General features: G+C 35.3%; 1 long non-coding RNA gene across 1 annotated transcript in view; it reads left to right on the top strand.

Moving 5' to 3' along the window:
* The window catches only part of LOC140625430 (uncharacterized), a 76728-nt gene extending 70077 nt beyond the window's left edge, over positions 1–6651 (top strand). Inside the window, exon 3 of the long non-coding RNA XR_012024773.1 lies at positions 3556–6651. This is a non-coding gene — a long non-coding RNA (uncharacterized lncRNA). The remainder of the gene's footprint in view (positions 1–3555) is intronic.
* Positions 6652–19248: the final 12597 nt, after the last annotated feature.

Raw genomic sequence — 19248 nt, 5'->3', positions numbered from 1 at the left:
ATACATTTTATTTTGCTTGTTCTGACTTTCGAAATTACCATTAAAACTTCCTTAAAAAAAAACCATACACTGTATTGACAGGAAAAAGGGAATGCACAAAGCTAATCAAAGAGTTTTATACTTTTCATATAGTATTAGGATCAAAATTAAACTACAGTGTTCATGACCAAAGATTTTTGTTTGCTCTTATTTTGCATTATGTAAGGCTCCACAAAGAATGGCATGTGTGCTGTTTCTCTCCTTTCCAGAACCAGGGAAGACATTAAAAATCAGTCACAGAACTCCACTGTGAAGACTCAGAATCTTTCTTAACACAGACCCTAGATAGTCACTAACAATCATATATGCGAATTTAAAACCCATTCAGCTAATCTATATTTTAGCTATTCTATGTATCTTGAAAATAGCAGACACATGAAATTCTAAATATAAACTAGGAGTGGATTAATATATTATTACTGGGTTTTTTTGTTTGTTTGTTTGTTTGTTTGTTTGTTTTGCCTATTGAAAGCATGGTTTTAGCTTACAAAGACTTCCCAGAAATTCCTCTTCCCTTAACATAAAAAAGACTTTCAGAACCTTATGATTCCTTGTGGTAAAATGAAATAATGAACTGAATTAGGTTTCTTAGTTTTAAAAATATGTAAATCTCTTCTTTGAGTCCAAGAACATTAGCTAAGAAGAAACATCTAAATAGTGACAGAAAATTAACATTTAAATCAGAAAAGACACTGCCAATTAAAATTTTTGCCAAAAAGAAATGTCTCTAAGACAATTATGTCTTAAAATAATACAGAAAATGATATTTTCAAGTTGCATAATTCTATTTACAAAAGCATTTATGTAGAATTAATGCATACTCCATATTTCTATCATTAGTAAAATATGAGACTTTTTGGTGGAATCAGATCCATCATGTAACTCGATTCTGCATGTGACTTAATTACTCAAACAGCATCTAGCTTAGACAAACCAACCAACCAAGCAACAAACAAAAACCATACAAAACAGCAAACAAACACAACTGAAAAAACAGTTGTGACTGAATAGGGCCAATGAAAGGAAAACCTTTGAGGGTTGGGAGTCAGTAAATATGGACATTTTCCTGAGAATTATGGTTCTAATTTCCCCTCACCCCAGTTAGGTCCTTCTCTCCTCTTACTTGATCAGCACTAAAGGGAATGCATTTCAGTTGGAAGGAAATGGAGAACATGATCCATTGAAGTCTACAAATCTCAATTTCTAGAGAATCTGTCATGTTGAGGAAAGGTGGCGATTAGGTTGACCTTCCCCAGCAGTTTCTTAGACAGGGGAAAAAAAAATTAAAATAACTCAAGGTAGGCCACCTCAGAGTCACTACTGTACAATACCCCAGGAATCCGACATTAATAGAAACTCAAAAGAAGAGAAAGTGAGCTGATTAAACCTCAAAGCCCTTGGGCAGAAATTAGCTTTAGAAAGCTCCTAACCAGCTCTGTTTGTGACGGGCTGGGTATCACCCCAGGTTCAGCAACAACCTTGTGAGCCTGAAATATAAATTAAGCCATGTAAAATGAATGAGGATAAGCTTTCTCCTAGAGGTACAGATTAGGTGTACCTCATTTATGAAATGATCATATTCCTGAGGTTTTAATAATTTTCACCAATTTTACAGTAAATATTGGTGTTAGCTCACTCAGAGAGAAGCACATAAGACACATGACAATTAGTCATGAATAGTTTTTATGATGCAAATTTTAGCTAAAATTTTTTCTCTTAGGGGCAAAGATTAGGATCTTTAATTAGTAATGATAGAAATGCAAGTGTGGGCTATTACCAGTGTTTCAATTCTCCTGATGGGATGGTACATCCCTTCTGCAAAGCGACTTGCTTCGGCCACTGTTGTATAAGGCAGAAAGTGAGTAGGACTAAGGTGTTCACTTCCAGGCAGAAGTCTTGGTGAGATAGGGTACATTCAGCTATGTTCCTTTCTCCATGACGCAGGGGCATGATAAATGTGGAGGTTCTATCATCTTGAGTCCCTGAGTGACAGTGGCATGGAGCAGAGCCACCGCCAGTCTAAGAGACTGATTTAGCAAGACTGAGAAATACACTTTTATTATTGTGAGTCACTCAGATTTAGGAACTGTTTGTTATTGCAGCATCACGTAGCCTGTTCTGACAGATATGAAGGCTTTCTCTAGTATTTGGGCAGCAGCTGACTTGTATGACGAAAAACCAACAATGGCAATTTAGCCAGAGAGAGTATTGGATTGAAAATTACTTAATTTTAACATAACCTCTCCTCAATACCCTACGATCAGGCCAGTGCAAATGTCTCTAGTGGCTGAAACTCTTCCCTCGCGATTTGTGGGCCCTCCTAAGCCTTAACATTGAACAGACTGATCTGGGGTCTGGTGGGGGAAGACAATCAAATCCAGTCATTCAATGTGAAGGACGAAATGGAAGGAGGAGTTGGGTTTACTGGAATACATGTTAGAAGGAACCAAGCGGTCCTATAAAGTGAACTATAAGGATTTCTAAATCCATTCTGAGGTTTGAAAATTCAATAAGTTTTATTCCTATGTATTGAGAATCTATTATAAAGAAAAGCTATTAGACTGACAAAGAATCAAATAAATGAACAAAGGAACCACCTCTGGACAGACTATATAATTATAAGGTCATGTTATGTGAATTTTTCAAAAGTCACTTCTGCTAAATTCATGGAAACTTGTCCACCTAACCTTAGTAGCCTCAAATATGGATGAACCCCAGTAAAATGACACCTTGATGTTAAAGCTCTGCTTTAACTACTTGCAAAATTGTTATAATTACTCTATGGTCATTAAAATTCCTGTATTCTTTGGTTCCATATCTTATTTTAATAGTAGTTAGGACAATCTAGCATGTGCTTAAGAAGCACTGGATCCATTTTATTCAGATCCTACTTATCATATTAGAAATTTTCATCTTTCTTAAATAGTTATGCTTTCCTTTTATTTATTTTTTTGATATCCCCTTTTTCTTAATTACTTTTTAATATTCTTGTTCTTAAATTTGGCTTTGGTCTTTGAAGGAACTGCTTTCAAACTATATATTTATACTTTCTTGATTCTAAAAACATTTGTAGAGACCTTATTTTAAAAGATTTTATTTATTTATTTATTAGAGACACACAGAGAGAGAGAGAGAGAGAGAGAGAGGCAGAGACACAGGCAGAGGGAGAAGCAGGCTCCGTGCAGGAAGCCTGACGCGAGACTCAATCCCAGGGCTCCAGGATCACACCCTGGACTGAAGACGGCACTAAACCGCTGAGCCACCCAGGCTGCCCTGTAGAGACCTTTTCTACTTTCTAGAAAACAGTCATAAAATCAGGGAGAAGTTGATTAAGTGGATATAATTCAGAGGCTGTAGAGTTACATCTCCTAAATCAGGTAAATGATCCTTGATTATTCTGTGTGTTATTAATGCTTCTGTTGCAGGTATGTGTGTGTTAAATACAAATATGAAAACCTAAGTGAAAACACATTGAAATCTATTACTTAATTATTCATATTTTTTTATTTCCAACAGCTTAGAAATTCTACAGACTCTCACCATGAAGAACTCACGGTTCTCTTCTCTGAGCCCCTAGAGACATTTCATCATAACTCTGTTGATTATCCCATTGCATTATGCATCTATATGGTTTGTGTTCCCACGAGATTGTGAGCTTCTTAAAGCTAGTGATGATATTTGGTTTTCTTTGTTTTCTAACTGCCTGGTCTGAGTATGGTTCAGGGGAGGTATTTAATCACTGATTCCTGAATGAAAGAATAAATGCATGAATGAATATTACATCTCCCCAACTATAGTTTAAGTTTCTTAAGATCAAGAATGGTATGCTACACTTCATTGAATGTTTTCCTTAAATATTTTTTAATATTACCAAAAACGGCTCTTACAGAACATGAGAGAATGAGGAAAAGAGTCAGGTCCAGAGATTTTGTTAGGTTGTACTTAGATTTAGGAATTAATTCTCCTTTTTTTGTTTTTTGTTTTTTTTAATCAATGCCTAGGTGAATACAATGGAATACTACTTTGTAGAAACCAAGGATTTCTTTAATAGAATATCTGGAAGAAAATCAATTTGGCTTCTGAGTCAAGCTAAGAATCAATGGTCATAAAGTTCTTTGAGACTTCTCTACTTAAGAGGTGATATCAGTGTTCCTTACCCTAGAACCTGGGTGGGCTTATGATGGTTTCAACCACTAGGGAGTACAGCAGAAGTGGCATTGTGTAACTTCCACATCTAGGCCAGAAAAAGTCATATAACTTTTGCCTCGTTTACTAGAACACTTGTCATGGAGTACTCAACTGCCATCTAGGAAGCCTAATCAACCAGAAAGAGCTACACTGAAGATGGACTGGTGATGGGCTTTTCTGAGCCAGTACAGGATGGCCTCAGCACATCAAGCTCCATCTGCACTGTTATGGTCCTTAAAAATAGATGCTTACTGAGACCTTCATGAATTATTCTGATTCACAACATCTTGACCCTTCTCTGAATTTTTAAAATTTGTTATCTGTGCCATTCATTTGACATTTAACCACATCTTTGTCTTATACATGTTTCATATTTATATCTTTCTTCTTTTTTATTTTATTTTATTTTATTTTATTATTTTATTTTATTTTTTCTCCTTTTTTATTTTAAAAACTATTTTGTAACTGTTTGATATATATATATATATGTATATATATATATATATATATCTTATTTTTAAATCCAGAGCATAAGTTACTTGAGAGGTTTTTGTATTGTGCCTCTCAGCACTTCCTCCACATCTTGCCCCTTTTCAATAGATGCCTGCTAAATAGTTTTTCAACATGTAAGTCATGTTTAAACATTTTCCCCACTTTCCTATACAAGATAAATGCAGCTTCATATTTTTTATTTACATTCATAGCTGGCAAATAATCTAAGCCTAGGTGGCTATTTTGCTTGTAAGGTTGCTACTATTCCAAATGACATCTGTCAGTTTTATTTACAGTTATTTTAAATTACACATTTCCAATATAATAATAATTAACAAGGGAAGAGTTTGAGAAAAAAAATATTTGGTAGAGTTCTGTATTTAGGTAAATTCTCCAGGAAATCAGTTTATAATGTAGCTTACTTTCTTCTAATATAAGTGATCAGATTACAAAATACTGACAGAGCTACAGACTTAAAGAATAATTCACCACTTCATTGTTTACAAGCACAAATGCCCAAACTGATTACAAAATATGCTTCAAACAACTGCTAAATGGCTCTTTGGTTCATTTTTGTGTCTAAAAAAGGGAATATGAATATTGTTGAATGTTCAAATTATGCAAGTGACATTCATTGTAGAGCATAGTATTAATTACTAACTGAATCAATGAGAAGAACAAAAGCAATTGTATGACTCAAAATACAAGGTTGGGAAATTTATCTGTGTGTATATATGTTTATTTTCTGTTACTCTAATATCCTGAATCAAGAGATAAATGAGTATTCATCAAAATGAGCCAGTTTATGGGAAATCAGTGTAATGCAGCATCCTTGCCCCAATTGGAGCAATTTAGATAGAAATAAATTATAATGGTGCTCAGGCTTCTGGGCACATGCCAGAAAGTGTTCATTAGCTGTCCCCAGAGGGAATCAGGACATTGAGAACAACTCTATCTGGTTGGGGCTAAATAGCCACAGCATTATCACAAATAATGTTGATCGGTAAGAGTAGTCATGGTTTCAAGACCAAGAAAATGAAAAAGAAAATTATTTAACTAATATATGAATGCTCTAAAAACTGAGTAAATAACTTTTCCTTCTAATGGCTGCATTTACACTGAATTTGTGCTGTGTGTTATTGTTTCTCAAAAAGAGAAAAAGTGAAACACCAGCAAAGTATCTAGGAAGTAGGTTGAAAATTAGCAGCAGAATAAATCCTAATGCTATAGAATTATTTCCTCAGTGCAATAGCTGATCTCAAAAATGATTAATGAAATGTAAGAAAGGTAATGAAATGTGCATACATTTTTAAAAAGACTCCTATGAAAGAGGAAAGGCTTGGGGTGCCTGTAAGTATTTGGAACCCATACTCTGATCCCAAACAGTGACCTTGGGAGGAGGAATATTATCAGAAAGAGGTGATTAGCCTTATCAAATACACCCATGCCCCAAAGTATGGCACAGAAGTTGGATTGACAGCCTTATCAACTGGAACAACAGCTATCTTGGTGGCAACTAGAAAAGATGGATGATTAACTGACGGAGGATGTTCTCAAGTGCCTGGGATTTTATGAAGGATCATTGCACCATTAAACAGCAAAATGGTTTGTGTGTGGGTGGTGGTGGTGGTTGTGGGTTCTTAGTACTTGAGAATGAATTTGAATTTTATAAAAGGCTAGAAGCAAACTGAAATGTAATTGGTTCCAGGGAAATAAACAAATGCAACATTTCCTAGATAAGTCAGTCGTGGATTGAGATTTACACTCACTATGTTGATTATATATGTGTGCATTATATAATTTGATGGAAAGCTTCTAAAAGGTACGCCTGAAACTCCTGATAATAATTATCTCTGAGAGGTGGCATGGTAGATCTAGGGTGGGATAGGACTCACTGTTTTTTGGCAAAATTTCTGTAGTATCCAATTTTGTCAAACCAAGTACATGTGTTAGTTCTAAATAAAAAAATTAAGAATGAAGACCTCCAAATACTATATGTTTATATATTTTATAATACTCTTGTTTATATATCACATTACATAAATATATACATATATCAGTATTTTGATATCTAAAATAGCTTCTTTTTATAGATTTGTATTAAACTACCACACTAAAAATCTGAATTCTATACTAATTGTTGATTTTTTTTATTGTCTTTCATAAGAAGAAAACTTTATTAAATGAAGGACATGTTTAATAATGGTCAAATAGTCTGCTATTTAATAGGACCAGAGACAGATTACAAAGAAATATATTCATTTTAACTCATTTTAAATTTCTCTGTCTCTGCCTACCTATAATACTCTGGGGAAAAAAAGAAAAAGTTCCTTTTTGTTTCCAAATTTTACCTTTACTCTCTTTTTAGAATTCAGCAGGCACAGAAAAAGTTGTATTTCCATGGACACTACTGAATGTGAAATCCTTTTTCAGTCAAAATGGACTAATCATTATTCTTCTCTTGAACAGAGGTAGATGAACTGTCTGTGCTCTCTGAAATTGGAGCTAGAATATATAGAAATTTAAATACAACTTCATTTACACATGGGCCACTTCTCAACTAGCTCCTTTTCTGCTGGAGCATGTCTACTATGTAATGTCTAAAGATCTACTCAAGATGGCTTAACGAAAGAATTTTTCAAAGCTGATTTTCAAAAGATTTCATATACCACACAAAACATAAATCACAGTAAACAAAAAAAGAATAACAAATATTTTAAATGGATTTTTAAAGATTTTCTCTAATATTAAATACATTCACAATATTCAAATTCTTGGCTGGGTTGATATTACCTTTTCTTAGCACCTAAATTTGACCAAAAAGAATAAATTATTCTTTAAAAATAACTTTGCCCATTAAAACTAATCTTTTCTTTTGAGAGAGAGAGAGACAGAGAGAAGGAAAACCATTGGTGAGGATAAGATGCTATGCCCTTACCAGCTGACCCCATGTGGACATAAGTTCAGTCAAAATGAAAAATGGGATCCAACCTGATATGTCATTGTTAAGTGGTCTAGCAAAGGTCCCATAGCAAAATTTGTCCCATTGATAAATTTGATCAACTCATAAGCTAAGAGTCTGGTTGATTAGATCTACTTTCTTTACCCCAGCTTTATAGACATCAGTTTTGATTTTCACCTTTTTGCTCAGTGAGAGAAACGTGATCAGACACATATTAAAAAGCAGTCAGTGAAATACTGAAGATGTCTGTTTCTTGATCTGAGTGGATGGTAACTTGAGTGCATTCACCTTCTGAAAATTCATTGTGCTTATACTTATGATATGTTCAGGTTTTATAAGTGTATGTTATACCGAGATTTTTTTTAAGTTGTTTTTTTTTTAAAGTCAGTATCTTCTAAGATGTGTTGATGTGATTTTTATCCAGAGGCAATAAAATTGATCACAAAGATATTTTGATGCCTCTTCTATCATATTTTTTTTCTGACTCATGCCCAAAGCACAGACTTTTTCTAACCAAAAGATTTGTTATGAATAAAATTGTGCTCTCTCATCTGTGTAGTTTTACAATTCCTCTACATAGCCTCTTGAAATGAATTTCTTCAGCTTTGTCACATTAACACACAAGGTGGTCATGCTGAATCCTTGGGTTGTGACTTGGTTCATGAGATTTGGCTTTATTTTTAGAAAGGATTGTTTTCTGCTTAAGCACAGAGGAGAGGTAAATACAAGGAAATCTCAACCACAAGTACACTAACATTTTCCACAGATTTAAAATAGTGCCTTAGGTAGAAAGTTTGGTTTATGAGTTCTGAAATGTTTGAAACAAATTTGTGGTGAATAAGAACCTTCTTCAGGATCCAACTATTGTTGCTTTTTCCAAAAATTGGGATACAAGAAATTATTTCCCCAAATTCTATAGTTCTTGAGACTCCTTCCCCAGGAATTCTTTTTAAAAGATTTTATTTATTTATTCATGAAAGACACATAGAAAGAGGCAGAGACATAGGCAGAGGCAGAAACCGGTTCCCTGTGGGAAGCCTGATGGGAGACTCCATCCCAGGACCCCAGGATCATGACCTGAACCAAAGACAAATGCTCAACTACTGAGCCAGCCAGGGGCCCTTTTCCCCAGGAATATATGAATACTTATTGTGAGTCTTTCATCTAGTATATGATTTTTTTTTTACTTAAAAAAAAATGACCAGTACTATGTTTTCACATTGCTTCAAAGGACAGAAATAAATAGTCCAATGTTTTGGTAAATAAAAGGATGAATGAAAGCTATGGTATGCCTGACAATGTTAATTTTACCCATTATTGCCATCATCATCATCATCATCATTACCACAATGGTTATACTTATTGATTTCCCTGCCAAACAGGATTCTAGGTGTTTTGTCTCTACATACTAATTCATTAGTATTAACAACCCTGTAAGTGATCACTGCTATTAGGTTCATTTCACAGATTGAAAAAACAGAAGCAACAAATTTGAGACACTAAGGTAATGATAACCAGAAAATTAAGGATAAAGTAATTTCCTGTGGAAGAAGACAGAATTGGGCTAAGGACATAAGGGACTCCACAGATCATATTCTTTCATTTCTTGTACTAGATAAGAAGGTTCATGTACAAATGTTGTATCACTCTCATACTTTTTGATTTACTTATAAATATTATTTTGTATCTAACCAAATCTTTAAAAACAAAACCTAAGGCAGAAAGGCTCAGAATACTGGTGTCAGTGTCGTCTATACAATAATCTCTCAAATGGGTGGCATTTTGGTACGTCTATAATTTAAAAGTGTACAGATTTAGTTACTTTAACGTAAAAAGGGCAAGGTGTTATGAATATGGTATTTTTACAATATGATCCCAACACCAAAACACGAAAGTAATTTTAGTGTAGTAGAAACTGGGAATCAGAAAGAACACGTCTAGTCCTTCTGAAATTGAAGTTAAGGAAAGCACCAAACAAAAAGAATTCAGTTGGATTGATAAAGGCAAAACAAAAATTTTCAGGGAGCCAAGAATAAGGATTCTAGATGCAGAAAAGGTTAGACTAGGTATAGGGAAGATGAAGGGAAATATCCAAGATGAAATATTTTAACTGATTTCGAGTCCATCTCTGCTTTATTGAAACATTTCACAGACTAGCAACAGACTAAAACAGATGATCTTCAAGTAACTTTTTGATTGACCTCTGCCTGCCTCACCTAGAAGACAACAAATTTAGTTTTTAAATAAATTAGACATGAAAACCTCTCCTACCTAATTGAAATATCTAATATTAATCTGCACACATATGAATAACACTGCAAATAATTCAAAAGTACATTAATTAATGAGAGGAAAATTAAATTACAATCTGGTGACCTATTTGGTACGTGATTCAAAAGGATTATAGGTATGTATCAAAATTGTACATAAATTTGCATGATATTAACTGTGTTGGAAAATGGGGACATATTCATTATTGAACCTCAGCAAGTGTCCCATTTAGGAACAACTGAATTAAATGTGAATTCTTGGCATCTAGGCTGGGGATAAGTAGAAAGAACTCAGAAGTAAATACACTGTTCTGATCAGATTTGCAGGATACTAGAAAAATAAAAACAAAAATAAAATTAAAAAAATAAAAGAGCTTCTGAGGCTATGTCAAGTAAGTTATCCTCTAATTGCAGCTTGACTACAGCATGAGTTTGGGTCCAATTAAACTCATTCTAAACCCCTTGGTTACCTCTTTCTTACCTCCCAATCTCTATTCAGAATATTTCATAAATTTTTATTTAATTGAAAATTTTTATAGTTTTGATGGAGGAGAAAGTCTTTTTTTTGGCGTTTGATCAGATGCTATGAGAAGTGTTTAAAGTACTGGAAAAAATGATAGTAGATGTTCCAGAACTTAACAGACATTTTTCAACTGATCTTATTGGATCCACTGTTTTTATTGACTGAAATAGTTCCTGGTAAGTCAGAAGAGCAAAGAAAAGTCTTTTGAAATACGGCAACATAAATTCAACTGATTTTCACCCAACCTAAGAGTGAACAACAGCAACAGAAACCATGATGTACTACTGACTATATAGACTCCACCTGTGAAATTTGATGTTGAATGTCGGCTTTAATTTTAATGAATGTTCAATAGTTCAATCCAATTATAATATTGGATATATTATATATATATAATTACTTATATAATAATATTATAATATTATAATATATAAACTATAGTCTAAGGTTCTGGAACCAAAATTGTGTAATTAAACTGCATCAATACACATCCAAAATATGCATTCTGATCACCCACATAAAAAATGAATTCATACATTTAAAGAATTTTGTGATCGGAATAAATATTTAAGTGTAGTAAGTATATGAGTGGCAATATTAAACTGGAAATTAGAAGGTATTAATTTCAGGATTGTTTTGGCCACTTTAACAGAGACAAAATACAGGTGACATGAATAGATTTATTTCTCTTAGGTAAAGGCTGAGCTGGTAGGTGGTTCATGGAGGTTTAGCATCTCTGCTTTATAAAACCAGCAGGGCCTCAGCTTCCATCTGAAGTGCTGCTTGTCCATCTCCTAGTGCTTAGTCCTCACAAGAATGGTTCAAAATGGGCTCACTCTGGCCACATATTCTATACCCATCACACATCTACATTAGACAGAGGAAAGAGGGAAAGAGTAAGCATCTTTCTTTCAAGAACAGGACCTAGAAGTTTCACACACATCCATTCTACTCATCCATTGGCCAAAACTCAGTCACATGGTAATATAAGCTACAAGGAAGTCTGGGACATCTAGTCTTTGGGAGAGTAGCCACATAGGATGGAGCTAGGAGTACGTGGCTCTTTTCCTAGAAGGAAGAAGAGAAAACTGGATATTGAGGGGAAATTATTAGTCTCTTAGTTTCTTCATCTGGGAAATCAATTCTCTCATCCAATGACACTGTTATTTTTCTATGACCCAACATTAGCTTTAGCTTATTCTTTGGGAGTCTCTCTCCCTACCCTATGCACCCTCTACAGTACCGTTGTTTATTGACATATTTGGAGGAACCCCATTCACTCCCAAACATCCTCCAAAATTTGGCTTTCATAGCTCTTGAAATTCCCACTTATTCTTTAGAGAAAAAAAAAATGTATATTTTGAGTCAGATTGACCCAAATTTGAAGCCTATTAGTTGAGTGCCCTTAAGCAAATGCTTTAGTATCTTTGGATCTACATTTTCTTCTTTATGAAATGGGGTAGTATTATCATCTGAGATTTAGGGATAATATATGTAAAGTCCCTTGATTACAGGTATTATAGTATCTTCAGATAGCCCCTATTTAAATACTGAAACATGTGTAATTAAATTAAGGTAACATACATAAAATAGACTTAGGTAGTACCAAGTTCATCAAAAGTACATGTTAGAGTTTTTACGAGAACAGCAATTTTACTTAGTTTTCATCTCCTAAGGTTTTAGATTTATTTCATTCGATTCTTTTGGGAACATAAGCTGCTTTCAAATTTTCAAACTCCCTTTTAACATCTTACACTTTCACATCTCTGTTTTTGAGGGATGTTAGTTTATACTGTTCTTCTAATGTCTTTCCTGGCTTCATATCAGGTTACTGCTGGGAATACAATATGTGTGTGTGTGTGTGTGTGTGTGTGTGTGCGCATGTGTGTGTACACATATACGTGTATGTGTAATGGAATTCACTAGTAAAGTACTCCATCATATTAATTCAAAAATGTGCTGGAAATTTGCTTTTCTGCCAATAGATACTGAGAACCACTCACTTTATTCTTTTTTAAAACATTTTTTAAAGCAGTTTCCACTTGATGAGCGCCTGGAATTCTGAGCAAAGCCCTGTTAGAGATTGCAAATCCAGTAAACAAAGGCAGCAGTGACACCTTGTTAAAAGCAGCAAATACAAAATACCCTCAGGGGAGAATGTGTCTGGTGTGTTCTAGGAGCAGAAATAAGGAACAGTATGACTGGATGATAATGAAAGGGGGGGAGAGAATCATCCCAGAGGAAGTGGAAGAGGTCATGCAGGGTCCCGTAAACCATGGCAAAGTGCTCCCATTTTATTTCAAATAAGATGGTAAGTCTTTATGGACTTCTAAGAATGGCAGTGCTATGATTTGTGACAGCTGAATGCATCCTTACATCTTGGCCACATTTTTTAAATAAAATAATTCAGTGATAGTTCAATAGTTTGACTTTTGCCCTTCAAATTATACAAAGTAATAAACTTTGCTATACCACATTCAGTAGTACCTAATTTACTTATTTATTGAGTTGAACCTATTAAATATCTCCACAAGCAATTTTAGAACAAGTTGTTTCTTGCTACCTGTTGAAGTTATTGAAAGTAAACATGCATGCACATGTACACGGCGTTTTTGATTTCTTTAGATGTTCTTAAACTTTTAGCATGCCAGCTGTGTACTAGTGTTAGAGGAACTGACGTTAATAGTTCCATCATCAGAAGTCTATATTGATAACTTTCTTTTATATTGATAACTTTATACCATTCTTATGGAAATATTCCTCCCAGATTTGGACTAAAATAAATTTGGATCACAACCTGAGCCAAAGGCAGATGTTCAACCACTGAGCCACCCAGGTACCCTCAAATTAGATTCTAAGATGATATGAAAAATGTTAGCTGCTTCTTTTTTTTTTTTAAAGGTTTTATTTATTTGAGAGACAGAGAGAGAGAGGAAGGGAGAGAGCATGTGAGCAAATGGAGGAGCTGAGGGAGAGGGACAAGCAGATTTCTGCACTGAGCTTGGAGCCAGACCCAGGGTTTGATCCCACCACCTCGTGATCAGGACCTGAGCTGAAATCAAGAGCAGGTGCTTGACCAACTGAGCCACCCAGGCGCCTGTAGTAGCTTTTCTTAAAGCGAACTTATTAAAAGTGATTAATTTTTAAAACTGAAATATGATGGGATTAACCTCTGTTTGTTTTCTTTTCTCCCCATTCAATAGTACATTTAAGGACAAGACTGCAAGTGGAACTAACACATATTTATTTGATTTTTAGACTCCATATAGTTAAACCCATGATTAATAAGACAAAATAACATGAAAGACTGGCTTTGCTTCTAATTTCAAATACTGTAAGTGTACTCATTTAATAGGAAAATGTGGACTTATTCCTATGTCACATGGTACAAAAGAGAATTTATTTATTCATCAATAAATATTATCTGTATTCTTAGTACTTCAAAGAATACCAACCACCAGCAATGAATGAATATGCTTAACTATATGAACATGAGTTTCCTTCTCATTTTTTTCTTTTTTTTAAATATTATTTATTCATGAGAGACAGAAAGAGAGGCAAAGACACAGACAGAGGGAGAAGCAGCCTCCTTGCAGGGGACTGATGTGAGACTCGATTCCAGGACCCTGGGATCACAGCCTGAGCCAAAGGCAGACACTCAAATGCTGAGCCACCCGGGTATGCTTTGCTTCTCTTTTCTAGACACAGAGCATCACAAGGTCAAGTGCAGATAGTTTGAGAGCTGCATCACAGATACATCGCATGGCAACTGTGAATGAAAATTGTATTAGTTTTCTATGGCTGCGTCAAAAATTACCTCCAAAACTCAGCTTAAAACAAGATTCACTTATTACATCACATAGTTTCTCAGGGTCAGGAAACTGGGTACAACTTAGTGGGCTGGTTCTGGCTGGAGAATCTCTCCTAGGGTCACAGTGAAGTTAACCAGGGCTATAGGCACCTGAAGGGTTGGCTAGGTCTGGAACACCCACTTCAAGAAGATTAACTCACACAGCAGTTGTCTGGAAGCTTCTGTCCCTTGTCACATGGGCTTCTCCATAAGGTAGCTGGAGTGTCCTCGAGACATTGTGGCTGGCTTCCCCCACAGAGAGGGGGGCAGAAGCCACAACTCAGAAGTACCACCTCATCACTTTGCCATGTTGCACTGCTTACCAAGACCAACCCTGACACGACATGGGAGGGAATAAGAACATGAATATTAGGAGGCAGGGGTCACTGGCTATCATCTTAAAGGTTGGGCACCACAAACTGAAGGATGAATGTGTGGATTAGTTTGGAACATACTTCCTCTTCTTCCTTCACCTCCTTCTTTTTCATTAAGAAACACAGACAATGTGGAGCATCTGCGTGGCTCAGTCAGTTAAGTGTTTGACTCTTGATTTCATCTCAAGTCATGATCCCAGGATCTAGGGGTCGAGATTCACATGGGGTTCCATGCCCAGAGTGGAGTTTGCTTGAAAATTCTCTCCCTCTCCCTCTGTCCTTCCTGTTGCTTGTGTTCTCTCTCTCTCCTCCAAAACAAATAAATAAATAAATAAATCTAAAAAAAAAAAAAGAAGAAGAAGAGAAACACAAACATTGTAATCACTGTCAGTCATCTGTTAGCCACAAACCTAAGGAAACATATGCACTGATGCCCAATATACAGAAATAGGCTAATAGTCAAATCAACCTATTCACCTGAAACTTAGCATATGACATGTTCTCATGGGCAAAAGTCTTTAAAAACTTGATTTAGAGCCTAAAAAGAATATACATTTAAGCAAATATCACTTACTATTTTATTTAAAAAGTATCAGGCTGACAAACTTTATTAAATTAACAGTGACATTTAACTGTATTAGAGAGTTTCTGTTTGCTTCATTAGCTCAATAGTTTCTGGACACTATAAAATATAAAATATTTTAAAATTTATTTTAAGGAAATAATAATTCCTCATCATTTGAGCAAGTCTTTTCTTCTGATTTGCATATGAGTAGGCTCCTAGTAGGTGACGAATAAATAAATGATCAAATGAAATCTTCATATAGAAACTTCCATATATGAGTGTTTTTTTGAACAGTGCATAACAAAATGGTCTTTTCAAGTATTTTTCAAAGTGTGATTCATGAATCACCAGCATTAGAATCACTAACAAAGCTTGTAACAAATGTGTATCCTTGGGACATATCCAAATTCTACTGAATCAGAATCTCATGGGCTGGGTTTAGAATCCACATTTTAACAAGCACTTAGGTGGTCCTTATGCATATTAAAGTAGTCAAGCTGTTGATTTTTGCAATATACTTTCCAGATTTAGCAAAACCTTATTCCCCATATTTGTTCTAGCTAGGGCCCTTTGAGGACAAGATTTCCTTCCTTGGGCTTGGGCTCCATTTCTCTATGTAACTAGAACATGGAACCATAGCGTAGAGAAGGGTTTGTTCCCCTCTTGGGCAGGATCCCAGGGCTGGGTCCCACTTGAAGTCCTTGTAGGCTGCCTCATTTTTGGTGGAAGGAGAAGAATCTAAGAGTTTGGACTTGATGTTGGCCTAAGAAGTCAATGAAAGGCTCAGTACCATGTGGTGTTTTTGTTTGTTTGTTTGTTTTTTGTTTTTTTTTTTTATGCTTCTAAATTTTAAATGTTCTCTATTTTTCTTTAGTGGACATAAGAAAGTGGAAATAATATTTCTACTAGTGGAAGTAAGAAAGTGACTTTGAATAAACAGTTTCCCCTGCTTCAGAAAGTTGTGTTTATCTCAGTGTGACCAATCAGTGAATTCCAAAAGGTTTATAATTTTTTGACTTCTATGGGGCAATCAAAGGCTAAATTCTAAAGGATTTGGAAATGTTAACTTGTAATACAAACTGGGTTGGCCCCAAGGCATGGGTTCAGAACCATAACTCACCATGTTTACAGATTATATCACTTGGTCTAGGGTGCTAGCTATAAACTCACCACTAATTTTTGTACAGAGTGAATTACAGTCAGTCTCTTTCCTTCCCCCTGGTCCCTCCCAGAGTCTGAACTGTCATAACATATGGATTCTTCATCAGCCCTCAAATCTCACAGAAGGCTCCCCTAGAAGCTAGTCTTGAAATCAATAGGCAACCAGGCTTTCAGATGAAATATGGAATTACTATAGACGTTTTAAGAGGGAGAACAAGTGATTTCACTAAATGAATCCCCTATGTTATTCCAAACAGATATATACACATCTGCGATCTTTAATAGAAAGGGATAAAAATATAACATTCTGTTAGGTAACTTACACATTTGAAAAGGCACTCTTTTCTTCAAGGTATTTGTTTTCCCTTTGTTGTTACTTCTCCGTTCTCTCCCTTTTGTGCTATAAAAGACACGCTTTGTGCATCTTCTGAGGACAGAATGCTGATAGTTTGGTTTTTCACAGTCTCCTCTTTCCCATCTTTCTCCACCCCCATTGCTTCTGTTCCATCTGTCCCTCTTCTCTCCCTAATAATTTGGCTGCCAAAGCTGTGGTATCTTTTTAATTTGGTCTAAAGAAGATAGGCTTGCTTTAAGACCATGCAAACAAGAGGAAGATGAATAGCTTGTGGGTCTTCCAAGCTGGCTTCTCCCCATGACCAGGCTGCACAGTTTAGGGAATGCCTGAGTCTTGAGCTGCCAAACATTGCCATCGAATCTCTGGTCAAAGGCATAGCAATTTTGGACCCTTCAGTGTAGTGAAGAAATACCCCTTATCTACTACTTGCCCGAAGCCTAGGAGTAGGTTTATTTTTTAGACCATTGTACTAACTAGATTATAGGAGGATAGCTACAGATACAGTTGTAAGTATCTTCATTTTGGAAGTGTTAAAAAATAGCATCAGGGATTAAAGAATGAAGAGGACTAAGGATAAAGCATATGATAAATATGCTTATTCTAATAAATATGTTAGGTGCATGTGAGAAAGTATTAGAGCCTGTATACAGGTCTCCACCTCTGGAACATGTGCTTATCTGCCAACACATCGTTAAGAACTATAACCCACCATTTTCCTGGGTTGCTGTAACTGATCTGTATGTGACATCATGGGCAAGGTCCTGCGAGAGATCCAGTAGTCTAAGGGGACATTAGGATAGGAGATAAGAAAAGATGAAAGTTTAGAGAAAAATGTCACACATTTTAAAATAGAAATAACCATACTCTTGACAAGTTCTTCTGGAAAAAAAAAAAAACGTTTTGGAAATCTTTTACATAATAATCAGTCTTGAGAAAGTGGGGAGACAAGGTATTACCTGGAAACAAATTTTACCATTTTCCTATTCCAAAATGCCACGTAATAGCTTACCAATAGACAAAGCCAGGCAGAACCATCCAGGAGAAGTCAATAATGAGGGCAGCTGTCCCCAGAATCTAGCAGGTCAGATTTCCCAGAATCCCTGCTCTCTCTATCCAGCTGCTACAGGAGCTAAAAGCTTTGAAAAAGACCCAGGCATGCAGCCAGATGGGCACAGAATGGCTCCTTCCAGATGTTTCTTTGAGTCTTAAATTTATAGTCAATCCCTAAGCACCCAACATTTTGCCAAAGCCAAGAACTGAGCTCTGTTCTCTCCCTTCCGTGCATATGCATTGTATAATCTACTTTCTTCTTCAGGCCCAACTTGGTGCTTACTATAACTTGTTATAATGTATACTAAATTGTGATTTTTTTTCCTTGTCCCAAAAGATTTTCCAAAAGTATGGTAACTGTCCTATCCTATGCCATCAGTGTAATAACAGGAGCTTCATCACATTTTATTGTGTCATTTATTTATGTGATGGATAATGCTGACAAGCACTTAAAAATAATTTATCTCAAGATTACCCACTGGTGAATTTTATTTCTCAGGTTGAAACTATTTCTTAATTGATTATAAGGTTGTTTTTTTTTTAAACACCCACAAATCTCTCTGAATTCAATATTGCTCTATTACTTTGACTTCCCTTTTTTATCTATAGAAATAAAAAATGAGATAACAATGTTCTATCAGAACATTATATGAATATTGATATTTCTCAAAAGTGTGCTCTTAGTCTTCAGGCCTTCTGTAATGAAAATATGGAAAGAGCTTCTGGTTTCTTCGAAAAAAAATCAATAAAAATATCAAGACAAGGCATAATGTCAAGTAAGTCCAATAATCAGACCACAGCTAATGGCTAAAAAAATCATGAGGTGGCAAAAATGAAGTTTTATGTCTGTTCAGGTTAATAAACAAAGGACTGACTGATCTTCAGCCAAAGTGAAAATAATCTAGAATTTATTGTACACTCCATCAAGCTTTCTGAAAGGTCATCTAATTAACATTTTGTGTTAACTCTACTCTTCACCTTGACCCCGAAATACCGAAAATATGCTGCAGCCTATTTTAGTTGAAATTCACTGTGATTATAGATATGAATAAATGAAAGATGAGAAAATAAGAAGGGAGAACTTTTCTCTTCACTGGGGAAAGGGGGGAGGCATCAGAAGAGATGAGGACATTGAGAAGACAGCTGGATACTGAGATGAGATCAAGATGGAAGCTGCCAAGTGATCCATACACCTGATACAAAGTCAGATTAGTTCCAAAATTCCTAAATGGGAATGATCTGAGACCCAAAGCTGGAACTGTTCTCAGGACAAACAGAGTCTTAAGTCTTGATTTTATTAAACCACCTTATATTATATGCAATCACCTATTTGCAGAGTTGGCTGTTTAAATGAATTAGAGAAAATGCTTATATCAGAGAATATAGATGCCTAATGAAATATATTTCCTATTCTGTTTA

Source organism: Canis lupus, chromosome 36 (assembly GCF_048164855.1).
Source record: "Canis lupus baileyi chromosome 36, mCanLup2.hap1, whole genome shotgun sequence".
In the NCBI taxonomy this organism is placed as follows: domain Eukaryota; kingdom Metazoa; phylum Chordata; class Mammalia; order Carnivora; family Canidae; genus Canis; species Canis lupus.
Note: the sequence above shows the minus strand (reverse complement) of the source record. Positions and strands in the feature narration are given on the sequence as shown.